General features: G+C 44.7%; 1 protein-coding gene across 3 annotated transcripts in view; it reads right to left on the bottom strand.

The window, feature by feature from the left end:
• Positions 1-13819, bottom strand: part of FOXN3 (forkhead box N3) — a 352396-nt gene extending 338577 nt beyond the window's left edge. For all 3 annotated transcript variants that reach the window (XM_054567164.1, XM_054567167.1, XM_054567168.1), the window contains exon 1: positions 13649-13819. The gene's annotated coding sequence lies outside the window, so the exon portion shown is untranslated. The remainder of the gene's footprint in view (positions 1-13648) is intronic.
• Positions 13820-14055: the final 236 nt, after the last annotated feature.

Below are 14055 nucleotides of genomic sequence, written 5' to 3'. Positions count from 1 at the left end.
GCAGTGAAAACACTCAGCCTAGCAACAAGCAATGCATTAGACTCAGGTAGAAAATGATGCTGAGGCCAATCACCCCGGGTCCAGCTCAGCTTAGTTCATCTGTGGCCCTGAGGAATATTGAAGAGCTAAACTCTTCTGCTTGTTGATTTGCTAAAAACTGGCTGGAAGAGAGGTTGGCTTCATTAAGCAAGGCCTAAAACCCGAGGGAAAGGAGTGCAAGGTCTCTACTGAATGACCTGAGAAGGCACCAAGCTATTTTCTTTCACGTCATTCAAATAACCTAGAACCTCACAACTACTATATCAATCACTAAGTCAACTGTAAATAAAGGTCTTTCTCCACTCAAAGCAGTTTGTCTACACCCTTCATCTAATCCATCCAATCCACTCTAGGGCAGGGTCTTATCTGCACTGATCATCTCCCTGGTCCCAACCACCAGACAGTGTTTAGAAAGCAACACATATATCCAGAAGGACTAACTGAATCCTCACAACCCAGAGGAAGCTGAAAGGGCTGATTTCAACTAAACTAATCCCCCAATGGAAAGGCCACTGACGTTTGTAAAGCCCCTTCCAAACTTCAGAGGTTTACTTTTTTCTTTATCTAAATATTTATTTTGACAAATATCAAATCTAAGAAGAAAAGTTGAAGGAACAGTATAATGAATAAGTTGCAAAGCACAACACTGGATCCCTAAATACATTAGTAATTATCTTTAGAACAAGAACATTGTCCTTTCTTTCAGAGGTTTTTGTTTTTTGTTTGTTTGTTTTTTCTTAGAGCATATTGCAATGTTCAAAACTGAGCAGAAGGGGTCATTTTCAAAAGATCGGTGCAAGCCCTCGCTGGGTAGCTCAGTTGATTACAGCTGATAGGCCAAGCTTGCAAGTTCAACCTGGGGTCAGGGTGCATACAAGAATCAAGCAATGAATGCATCAATAAGGGAACAACAAATCTCTCTCTCTCTCTCCCTCCCCACCCCCTCCCTTCCTTTCTCTCTAAAATCAATAATCTTTTTAAAGGTCAGCACAAAATTCACACCTTCAAAGAAGTTATTATATAGTTGAAAATTTAAACTATACAAATATGAAATGATGGAGGACAATGAGATCCTAACCTTGGTGACACTGATCATAAATGAAACAGGAGCTTGGAGAAGTGAAAAACCAGGTTGGGCTAAGGTTTCAGAGAAGAAGGCTGTGGAAGAGACAGTCTGGCTGTTTTTACACCTGTTTCTTTGCCATCCTAGGCTCCCATCCAGACTACCTTTCCCTGCAACCCCTGCGTGTGGTCCGATGTGGCAATTTCACTAAGTATTACCTAATGGAATGGGAAAGGAGGCAGAATTCGCCAACACCTAAGACAGGCTGCTAAAAGCCTGTCACTTAGAAGTCTCCTTGTCCTTTCCTATCTTTGCCAGTGTGGTCCAAAAAGCACAATGACCTTGGGAGAGCCATCAGTTGAAAATGGCAAAGCCATGGAATGGAAAGTGCCTCTGAAACACCACCCAAAGAGGGGCCCTCCCTGAATCCGGACATCCGTTTGGTTTTTATTTATTCATTTTTTATTGGTTTTTAGAAAAATTACCAAGTGCTTGCAGGTTCAGTTCCACTACCTAATGTTTCTGCTAGTTGTTGATCATGATGCTTTGTTCCCTTATGAATGTGTGCATGCTTGTGGGTTTTGCTTTGCTTTGTTTTATTTTACTGTGACCTTCTGTCTGCTTGTTTGTTTGTTTGTTTGTCTTTTTGAGACTTTGTCAGTGGAAATTCCTCAGGGTTTGAACTGAAGGTGAGTTTCTCTAGATTTTGCATTTGTTTCTGTCAGGAGCCTGGGACAATCACCAATATAAATATAAAATAAATGTGTAAATAAATAAGAGAAGGGGAAAAAGCATATAAATTGCAAGCAGGATTAAACAGAGTAAACGCAAGAAATGAAAAAGACTGAAAAATTATCTAGACTATAGCACATAAAGGAACACATACCAAGAGACAGAAAATATGAAAATGAGGTTAAGACATAAAAAAGACAGAGAACAAAACTCTAACATACAACTAATCTAAAATTCAGAAGTAAAAGTATACAGAGCGGGGACAAGTCCTGAGACTTTTCCAGAACTAATGAAAAAAATCAATCCAAAAATTCACACACATACACACACACACCCCCAAGTTAAAAAAAAATAACCCAACATAAAAAAGCAATTCACATCTAGACAATTTACAACATGCCAAAGATGAGAAGAGTGTCTTCAAAGCAGCCATAAAGGACTCTTGAAAAAAAGAATGCTTTCAGTGACAAAGTGGCAGTTAGACTTAGCATTGATCTCTCAGCAGAGGCCAGAAAACAATGGACCATCTTTAATGTGATGACAAGAGAAAACTAGAATTTTATACCTAGCAAATATATATCTTATATCTAGCAAAATTATATTTTAAGAAAACATAAAAAATAAATTTTCCAACAAACTATAACTGAAATAGTTTTCCCTCAGCTGATCCTCACTAAATGAAATTTAAGAGAAGTAATCTGAGGGGTGAGGGAAGGAGAAGGAATTATAAGCAAAGAAAGCAGAAAATACATGGATAAACCTAAATAAACACTTTTATTTTAAAATGAGAATGTCTAACCTGTGGGGCCTAAATTGCAAAGTGGGTGGCGTGACCGGCATTAAGGTATTTGCACTGTTTGAGAGGAGAGGAGAGATATTAACTAGCTTCAGACTTTACTACGACTGTGCATAGCAATATTGTAATAACAAAACAACCCAGAAGTCCATTGATGGTAAAAGAGATAAATTTTAGTATATCCACACCATGGAATACTATATGGCAGTAAAGAAATGAATAAATAACATTATAGTCAACAATACAGGTCTTTCTCAGGAACATAATGGTGAAAAAAAACCAAAAAGGAAAAATGTAGAACTATATATATGAGGTCTGTCTGGAAAATGTCCAGCCCTTTTTATTATAAAAGAATGGTCTGCATCACATCCATGTAACCTGGCAGCCAAGGAGAGTAGATTGGAATGCTCATGTGTGAACAACAAGGACCTCACTGTACTAGTCAGTGGGGGCAGCAGACACTGTTGAGTAAGCATATGTACTGTGTCTCATTCAAAATAAGTGAGGAAAGCAATGAATCTGTATCAGATTTTACATTAAGCTTGAACATTCTCCCATGGAAACCATTCTAATGATTCAGAATTCTGCAGTTGTGGGCAGCTGGTGACTAGCACCTTCATCAGGACAACACGTCCGTTCACGCATCACGTCTCTTGCAGAGTATTTTGGTGAAACATCATATCACCCAGGTGACACAGCCCACCTACAGCCCAGATTTGATGCCCTGTGACTTCTGGCTTTCCCCAAAACTAAAATCACTTTTGAAAGGGAAGAGGTTTCAGACCACCCATGAGAATCAGGAAAATAAAGCAGGGCAGCTGATGGTGACTGGGAGAACTGTGTGACGTCCCAAGGTGCCTACTTTGAAGGGGACTGAGGCATCATTTTCCTATATACAATGTTTCTTGTATACAATATTCAGTAAATGTCTTTATTTTTCATAGTACATACTGGATACTTTGTGGATAAATACAGGCATATCTATAATGTTTTCATTTGTAAGAAAGCTTGTACAACTAAACTGTAATACATATAGTTTCAGGATAAAAAAAAAAGTATGTGGTAAAATTATAAAGAAAAACAAGGGTACAGGCTAGAAACCACACATTTCACATTTACTTACATCCCAATGACTACAATTTTGCCATTCTTAGCTGCAAGGGAGTCTTAGAAACGTGGTTATTAGTGGATGCCAGCTAAAACTTGGAGAGAATGGACAGAGGTGGGAAACTAGTAGACTCTGCCCCAGGCAGAAATTCCATAGTCTTGAAAGTGAGGCTTTGCCCTGGGACAGGATTTTCTACAATTTAATAGGAGTCTGGAGGACACAGCTCAGTGAATTCACCAGAAGGCAGTAGAAGATGCTGCTTTCACCACCTAGGGATAGTCAAGTCTGACTCAATGGTAAAAGAATGAGATCACAGATGGGAAGAAAAGAAGAGCCTGCTCCTTTTGCAGTCCAGGTAACTATGGGGGTGGCGAGGAGATAAGAAAATAAGACAGTGGAATGGTTGGCTACTGGTACTGACTCACGGCTGGGTGACTCCACATCATGAAGGCAGAGGAAAATCCCTGCGTCATCTGGATCCCTATGGGAGACGGCCTGAACCAGCCTGGGACACAGCTTTATCAGCCTGGCGCTGCAGCATGATCAAGCACAGGGAGCTACGAGGTGGTGCCTCAGGTCGGCTTGGCCAGAGGATGGGACCCCTTGCAAAGACCACCAGGCCAGTGGGCTTGATGGAGGATACGTTTAATACTCAGGAGTTTGCAGCCAGTGGGAACGGAGGTGGGATGGAGTCAGCAGGGGATGCGGCAGAAGATTCCCAGATCAACCTTTTTTGCAAACTGGGAGTCATTTATTGGGTCCCAACCCATGCTACTTCTTTTTCATTATATAAAATAGGATGGAAGAGATCAGGGTGCTTCCCAGTGTAGCCAGAATACCATCTTGTGAAAGTTATGTTTCAGCCATACGTGTTACTTAGAAAATTTCTGTATGGCACCCTGGCTGGTGTGGCTCAGTGGATTGAGTGCTGGCCTGTGAACCTAAGGGTTGCCAGTTTGATTCCTAGTCCAGGCACATGCCTGAGTTGCGGGCTGGGTCCCCTGCAGGGGGCGCGCGAGAGGCAAGCACACATGGATGTTTCCTTCTTTCCCCCTCCCTTTCCTTTTCTCTAAAAAGAAATAAGATCTTTAAAAAAGGAAAAGAAAAATTCTGTATGGCCTGTCCATGCACACCTATGTCTTATGGGCTTACTAGAATCTCATGACAATGTATCTATATCCTCCTGTGGGTCTTTCAAAACCACGGGGCTAGACTACAAGTTATGAGAGCCACGGCCTTCAACCGCTAGCACAGTAAAGTCCTCGATGTCCTTGATAGGTTCTGTGACTTTAAGTGAAACAACATGTTATAACAAAACCATGTTTACCATAGGCTAATTGATATAAACAAGAGTTAAGTTCCTAAGGCATCTCATTAACATTAAAACATCATAATGTTATAACGAAACATCCTTAAAGAAAACTACGTTATTCGAGGGCCTACTGCATAGAACAAGCAGTACCAGCGGGCGAGAGACCAACGCCTTGGAGCAGGGGCCTCCCTGCCCAAGGAGCCTGAGCCTGCTCTCCCCCTACAGGAAAAGGGGGGAAGGAGTGTGCTCGGCACCCCCCCCCCCCACCCCCCGGCACAGGCCCTCGCGGGCAAAGAAGGCGGAGAGCATGAAGAAATGGGCGTTGTTTTACTAGGAAGGCAGAATTATCTTAAGCAACTGTTTGGACTTTTAGATCAAACTAAGTTTTAAAACAGATGGGATCAAGAGATATTATTCTCTCCCCTGGCAAGCAACGCGTGTTTCTGGGGAGGAAGACTCGCTGTAGACAGAAGGAACCGACTGCATTTTTTCTGGCCCTGGAGCTGCAGAGCGCCCGACACCGGTGACTCTGGGCGTGCGGAACGGGGGAGACGAGGGCTGGGGCGGGGGGACGGGCCGGATGAACAGACCAGGCGGCTGGAAGGGGCAGGAGACGCGCGGCCCTGAGCGGGACCGGGGCGTTCCCTGAGCGCTAACGGGCAGGGCCAGATCACAGGAGGTCTTGAAAGTTAGGCTGAGGAGGACAGGCGGGGGAAAGCGGCCAACAGGGAGCCACCACAGGTGCCATGTCGAGAGACATGACGACAACAATGACAACACAAAATAAAAACAGCTACAATGACGTGAGTTGTCCCTACGTGCCAGGCTCCGTGCCAAGGGCTTTTCAGGGGCTTTGCGATCAGCCTTCCCAGCGGTCCCCTCAGGATCCCCACGTCACCGAGTCTTAGATTACGGTGGGATGTAAAACAGGTGGCTGCCCAAGATTTCTAACCTGGGAAACCAGGACAACGGTTGTCGGATCAAAGGAAAAGCAAACAGAACAAAGTAAGTCCTCCTGTTGAAAATTCCTGCCTGAACGTTTAGATTCTGAACTTCGACCCTACCGTGTCTCTTGTTCCCTTCGTTCTGAAAAAACCACTGTCCCGAGATCTTCATTCCTTTTGAAGTTTGGAGCCCTCTGGAAAAATGATTCTTCTTCTAACGTGTGTCCGGTCCCGAGGCTGTGGGAGGAGCTGGAGAGTGGGGACCGGTCAGAGGAGCCGCTGAGGTCCTGCCAGCACCCCTTTCGGGTCTTGCGTTCCCAGGGCGCACCCGCCCGATCTTCAGCTGCACCCACAGCCCCGACAGGCGTCTGGGCGCCGCCTCTGCCGCTCGCACGCGGCCACGAGCGCTGGGGTTCAAGGCCCCTGGGAGCACTCATCCACGGGCGGCTGAATGCGACGCGTGGCCTGCTGGACACACGCCCTGCATAAGCTGCAGTGGGCCTCACGGGCAGCCGGAGAGGCCTGTCACTACTGGCGGCCTTCTCCTCCCCACCTCCCCCCACGCCCCCGGGCCCCAGCCCGGGGTCTTCCTGAGATCTGCGGCCAAGTAAACTCCCTGCCCGGGACGCTCCTTGCGAGGCCAGCTTCTACACGAAAACAAAAGGCGTGCGCCCCAAGCGCAGCGAGGGTGTCGCTTCCATCTGTTATATCAGTTTAGAATATGAACTTCAAAAGAGGGACACTTACAGTTTAAGAGGCCAGTCAGAGTGACAGGGTAGGTGGTGGGCTGTCTGGGAGGGAATCTACACCCTTGTGCCCCCAGCACAGCTCCTGGCACGCTGCAGGTGCTCGGTACCTGCTCATTGAACCGGTGTCTGGATGATTTGTTTCCCCAGATTTGTGTGTATACTGAGCACAGAGGGTCCCCTAGACAGGCACAAAAGCAGAGCTCCCTGAGAAGGTGGGGAAGCCAACTGACCCCTGCTTGGCCCGTATAAACGCACACGGGGTAGGGAGACCCTAGGAGATACTAGACACCCTGCGAATCTGGTAACTTAAGCCCGCTGTTTTCTTATTCAGGAAGAAATTAAAGAGATGTATTTGCACCCCTGAGTCTGTTGGGCAATCATACAAATTATAAAAGTGCACGTGGTCCAGGAAACCTGTTTGTGTGGATGCCGCCAACAGAAAGCCGAAGAGTAGTGTCAGGGTCATTCAGCAAGTCCTGTCCCTGCGGTAAGGGCCACTCAGGAGCCAAACGGATGAGTGTGCTCAGGTGGAGATGAAGGGGCAATCCGAAGACCGTGATTTAAGGGAGATAATCCCTAACTAAAAAGTCCCTCCCATTACTAATGGGCAGACTGGGAACACAGAATGACAAGAAGCATAATCCTATTTCTTGCCAGAATCACAGCAAATTTTCCCCAGCCAACCCTGCAGTTATTCCCAGGAGTAGACTCCACTTTCACCCTGGAGGGGAATCACGGCCCTAGAGCAGAAGCAGAGGGGCGGCTGGGAGGCAGCCGATGGGGCGGGAACGCCTGCAGTTTGGGGTCAGGGCGAGAACTACTTGGCGGCCGAGGAGTGTGGCTCGGAGAACACAGTTGCCTCCGTTTTTCATCTGTAAAATGGGATACTAATGTTTATTCTTGTTGCTTTACGTAGTAGTAGTATATTAACACTAGGTGATTATAAGAATCAATGAAAATAATGTAGGGGCAACACCTATATATGAAAGCTCCTCACCAGTGGGATGTGATCTTTCTATATTAGCCAATATTGCCGAACTTACCCAGAGTCATTTTTTCTTTTTTCAAGACACCATTCTAAATGCTATATCTGGTCCTACAAAACAATATGACTGTCTTAATTTGGACGTGTACTAACTAGTCATTAAGTGGTAATTGCTCTCATTTTAAAGGCTGCAAAAATGTTTAAGATCGCCTAATCAGGAAATTTCAGAGTGCAAAGAGAGAACTTAGTCCCCAAGAATATCAAAGTTTAAATGCTCACTCAAGAATAACCACTGGTCTATTATCATGAATACACCCTGGGGCAGTTCTGTTGGTTTTCTAGGCAGGTGGGAGGAGGAATGAGATGGCTTTAAACACCCTAAACATGAAAATCTTATTCAAGACAATTAAACAAATAAAAGTTAAAACCACAATCATTTTCATCCACTGCCACAAGCAACTACTTTGTGCTCAGACTAGTTTTGTCTTTGTAAAGGAAAGATTTTCTTTAAAAAAGAAAACTTTCCAGCCCTGATCAGTGTGGCTCAGTTGGTTGGGCCTCATCTCCCCACAAGAAGGGCCGCGGGTTCAATCCCCAGCTGGGGCACATGCCCGGTTGCAGGTTCCGTCCAGTTTGGGGCACAAAGGAGAAGCAACAGATCGGTGCTTCTCCCTCACATCCATGTTTCTCTCCCTCTTTCTCCCTCCCTATCCCTCTCTCTAAAAATAAATAAGAATCTTTAGAAAAAGATAAAGTTCTAGCACAAATTATTGGAAAACTGTGGCTTCCTGGGACATTGATTATTTTAATCACCATCTCTAACCCCACGCAGGTAAGAGAAACATGGCAAGCAAGTGGAATAGGCAAAAACAGAGAGGAGAGTGCATTTTCTCCTTCTACAAACGCCCCAACTGTGCAGCCTCCAAGAAACAACTCAGGGAGGTTGGCCGCGGCCTTGGGAAATACAGCGCTACTCCAGGTTGCCCGCTCTGCCGGTTTCTCCCCACCTCTGTAAACCATGCGCATGTGAATCAGGGCTAGTGAAAATCAAAAGTGGAACTCAAGCGGGTTCCTCTATCTGCCACCACTAGAAAACTTAATATTTGTAGTTTCTGGGATGTAAAACAGGAGAGCTGAGCCCAAACCCAATGCTGCCATTTCGGTCAACCTCCTAATTAGAGATGATAATTTGAATAGATCTGATGATATTCAAATATCAGCTGTGTGTTATCATTTTACTCAACACTCAAAACACCAGTGAGTCGCCAAGCAGATTATATAGTTTGGCAAACTTTCATTTCATGAATGACACCTAATATGAAATAACTTTCAGTGACAGATAGGATCACAGTGACATAAGATACCCTGAGGTGGTAAGAATAAGCTCACGCATTGCAGTCCAATCATAGCCAATGGGTCTCAAACACTCCGTGCTGTGTTTCTGTAACTCCCATGAGGAGGGGGCCCTGGTCTGTAAGGTGACCCTTAAGACCATCTTTGTCTTCCCTCCTTCTTGACCGGCCCGGGGCTTTCTCAGGCTTACAGTCAGTCCAATCTCTCTCCCTGCTGGCTTATTGCAGTACCTTCTATTACATACCTTTTCCCTGCTCCCTCTAAACACAAGCACCATCTTAAATTGTCAAGACGAAAGTTCTCTCTTCAGTTAAGATGTTCCAGGGCTCTACAAGCCATTCCCTCCAGCCTTTAGAGAATCTCTGGGGCACTTTCAAAGCAGGGGTTTCCAACTTGCTTTCAGAGCGGCACTGGGGTCTAGGGTGTGTCCAGGCACAGGGGATGACAGCGGCTCTGTTTCCACTCCGCTCACAGGCGAGGGTCTTGCATAAGATTTCATCTGGTGCTAAATATAAGTCAAAAGGGATGTCTTCACATAGGTGGGAAAACCATTGCAACAGCAAATGGTCCTCTCCCTCTGGCACTCTGAGCCCCTCCCCAGGCTGCTCCCTCCAATTGGAGTTTATATACTTACTTTTCTATGAAGACATTTGCCCTGTTTCTTCTTTCAGAATTGGAAACATACATGAATTAAGACAAATATATTTATGTACAATATCCAAAAATAATCCAGACTTTTGCACAACAAATCTCTTTCAGAGTGAAGATGTGTTTTCTCATATGGACTCAAACTGGTTTTAGCAAATCCCCCACTCCCAATTTCCAGCCCTCCCTCAACATCAAATTTTGGTCCCCAGCAAAGGAGGGATACACCTGACATGTCGTCTTTATGCATTTTCTTCTTATACGCAAAGAGGATGAAGCTGCCTCACCCCCTTTACCTCTGCAGGCTAATCCAAAATCAAGACTGGCATTTGGTTGGTATTCTAGACTCATTATTAGAAATTTAGCACAGCTATCAAAAAATCCCTGCTGCAGTGCATACGTGTACATCTGACAACTGAAAATGAATTGGAACTTTACTGAGTATCTTGTTCGTTTGTATTGGTAAAATAAGTTGCACATAGTAGCATAATGATCAGTTTTTCTAGTCCCAAAGTCAAAAATAAATAAACAGAAATGCCAAAGATTTGGAATGACTTCACTGTGACCCTCAGGAGTCCCTTTAGAAATGAAGTGTTCTGCACAAACTATCTGACAGACAATGGAGAATGAAGGCAGATTCTAGAAACCAACAAATCCCATTCGTTTCCTTCGGTTTGTAAAAACAAGCAACTGACATGTTTCCTGCCAATGAAAACAGTCACAGATAAGAAAGCTCCCTACAGGAAATCCTTTGCTAAAAGAGAACAGTTGTGCCATTAAACTTAACCTTTTTCACCAAATCACAATCCATTAAATATTTGACAACAAGGGATCATGAAATATATGCACAATCACCCCAACAATGTTAGGATTCTTTCTACCTCCTCTTTCCTCCCATGCAATTAGCTGATGAAAACAAGGCAAATTTGCCGCTTTTTAAAAAGATCAGTGTTAATTAAATGAGATTTAAAATTGGCCATTTTCAATTAAGATAAAGCAATACAATGTTCTAAATCATCATGATTGGAAGGAAGATATTTCTAAGTGAATATTAAGAACTTAAATGTAAAGACTACCATTGGCAAGATGAGAGAAATACGAGAAACACTTAGTCTTTACATTGAGAAGGTTCAGGGTTCATCCCGAAAGTCAAAACTTAGGAGAGGGCCTCCTTGGTTTATTTCACTTCGCAAAGTAAAAGGGGGAGGGTCTCCAAGCTTTTCTTTACCCCCATCACTGAAATCATTACCAGGACATTGAAAATATTTAGAACCTTGATTTTGGGAACCTCTCATCATCCTAAAAACTAAAGCATTCTCCTCTATTCACAAAAGAAGAGGAAACTTCTAAGTTAACCAAATAATAATAGCTGCAGTTTTGAAACCATTCTTATTTCAATTTAGTCTTCCTCTTCCTGCTCAGCTACTGAGAACACCGCCTTTATACTTCCCCAAGCACCAGACACGGCCTTCCTTTACCCTGCCTGGGAGCCGGTTTCCAACACAGTTCTTGGAATTCAATTGTGAGAGTTCAACTCAGAACACTCTTGCAAACGGAGAGTCTTCATTATACCTTCCCCCAAATGACCTTTCATCCTCAGGTAACACGTTATGTTACTTGTCTTTACAGCTCTAAGAAAGAGTTTGATTCCAACAGTAGACATACAAATCAATTTGATTCCACAATTAAGCGCTCAAATACCTTTTTAGCCTTTCCTTGCACAACTCAGAAGCAGCAAAATGCCAAGTAAGCATGTATGCTCGCCTTTGCTTTCAGGTTTTTTTCCTCTCCTATTTTCAATAAAATATAGTTATGAAATCTAGGAGACTGCATTTTTGGTTGTTGTTGTAAAATGACCTTGATTTGACAGGCACGGTCTCAGGTTTCAACAGATGCTGTGGGAAAGCTTTCAGAAGCCAACATGTTCTCCAGGCATCTGTGATGACATGCAGGTTTTTTTTTTTTTTTTTAAAGTGGTGGTTATGGTCGTGTATGTGTGGTGGGGAGGGGGTTACTCTTCTTAGTTTCCATGACAACCACGGCTCCACTCCCGGTTACTAGATACCATCCACTTCCTGTGACTAAATTTTTAAGCCAATCAGAAAAGTGTTTATACATTTAACAACTTCTGGGAGGGAGCTTCTTTAATTGTGGTGCTTTAAGGCTCAAATGGAGATGTCCACCAGCATTATGGTTTTTTCTCCTATAGATGCAATGTTTCACATTGTTTACTAACTCATATTCTTATAAGGCGAAGAATACTTCTTACATGTGAAATGCATTCTCCTCAAACCAGAAGCCAATTTCGACTGTTTGCTCTTCGTTGACTTTTTTTTTCCACTGTTGCAGACTTAAATTTAGAGCATGCTACATGCCAATGCACAGACACGTTATCAAAGTAGAGATACATTATCAAAGTAAGCATCCATCTGCTGATGGTGCTATTTCAATATTCAGATCAAAAAACGGTTAGGAAAAATTATTCTAAGTTGAAGAACTTTGCATTCTACAACTCCTGGGGAGAAGTCATTGAGAATGGACTGGAAAGTGATATGTCTCCAAATGTAAGCTCGGGGCTGACGTCTGCAAAGAAATTTGTCAACAAAATGGCCTACTTTAATCTTGATAGAAATAACGACCAAAAATATTAAACTTAAAGGTACCTCAAGCAGACTGCACCAGAATGAAAAAATCAATCTTGCAGAAATCTGTGCACGAGAGGGCTCCTCTGATTTTACAGCGTGGTTGTAAAAGAAGGTTTGGGGTGACTGTTTTCGCAAGTCTGCCGAACTGACCAATCAGCGTGAGAGTTAAAGTGAGCCCTGGTCAGCGGTGCAGGCTTCCCGGCTCTGCGCTCTCCGGCTGCACTCCCCTCTTTAAGGCAGAGCTGGCGATCAATGGAAAACAGGGAACAAAAGGAATATAACAGGATCTCTTTCTTGGCTAAGGAGAATGATCCCCTCTTTCCTCACTGAGCCGCTCGCCCCCGGCCCAGCACAGCTCCACACGGAAGCTCCCAGCAGACCAGACCTTTCAGACGAGGCACATTTTACATTGGCAATCTTGTGTCCCAGCTGCCAGCAAACGTGTCACCTTAAGCACATCCTGTGGCAGAGAACTGCCCGGGCCCAACCCATGGAAACTAATAAATTACATAAATTAATAATCCCACAATTAAAAAGCTGCCGAGAAAGAATGCGTTTCCCTTCCCCAAATGTCATCCCGGGAGTACAAACAAAGCATGACAAATAGTCTCTTCAGCCTCCCCAGCCAGGCATCACGGTTTTCTCCTCGAAACAATGTTTCCCCAAAATGAGAAACATTCTGACCGCCCTCCAAGGAAACTCTCGTCTGTAGATGTCACATCAGGATAACCAGTTACAGTATTTGAAAAGAGGCTCGAACTGCCCACACACTGGACACCCTGTTTATAATTGATAGCAAAACAGTTGCGACAGCAATGCTGGAAACTGTGCCCGAGCCAAACTCCACATTTAAACACGCTAGTTCCTTGAAAATAAAAGTAACGCCTGGGGAGCCCACAAAAGTAAAGCCCTAGTAAGTAAGTAATTAACAGAATTACATCAATTATTTGATAAATTTTTAAATTATTCATTTCTCTGCTATTTTTTTAAAAATTAAACGACTAGGCACAAATTCCTGTGAAACTTTTTTTTAAAAAAAAAATAAACTTACTTTTGAGACAAAACTAATGAAAATATGCAACTTGCCATCCCCGGATCTCTCCCATGTGGGCTGCATGCTATCAATCAATCAAGCCAGGTGGAAATATGGGGGCGGACCCCTTAAAAAATCAAAGGGTGCCCCAAAATGCAGCAGCCTGAATAGTGAGGGCTTCTCGTGACAATGCTGAACCAGAGCAGAAGAGCAGGAGGCAGGAAATGAGCCCCATTTTCGTTACCTTCGATCGCCTGCCCCCCGCGCTGCTTCTCGCGGCTGCATTGGGGGGCTGCGGCGGCACTGGATTCGCGGGTGGCCCCGCCGCCGGGTCGCGCCGTCTCCCGGCGGAGCTGCAGCCGAACGCGGCCGGAACCCCGGCTCCAGCCCCGGCGCCCGCCCGGGGTCGGCGGCGCGGCTCCTACCCGGGCCCGGAGCCCTGCTGGGTCCTAGTGCGCGCCGCGCGCCCGCCGGTGGCCGCGTCTGCGCCCGCCGTGGGGCAGGCAGCTCTGAGCACCATGAATCCCCGCGAAAACCGAAACACGCGTCAGCCCCTTTCAAAACCGGACGCCGTATGTGCGGATGAACTGGAGCTTACTGTTAAATCCTGGCGTGCGATGCTAAAGAAATACATTTGCTACAGCGGGACTC

Source organism: Pteronotus mesoamericanus, unplaced genomic scaffold (assembly GCF_021234165.1).
Source record: "Pteronotus mesoamericanus isolate MK-2021 breed Mesoamerican mustached bat unplaced genomic scaffold, CSHL_Meso_final contig_182, whole genome shotgun sequence".
NCBI classification, from domain to species: Eukaryota; Metazoa; Chordata; class Mammalia; order Chiroptera; family Mormoopidae; genus Pteronotus; species Pteronotus mesoamericanus.
Note: the sequence above shows the minus strand (reverse complement) of the source record. Positions and strands in the feature narration are given on the sequence as shown.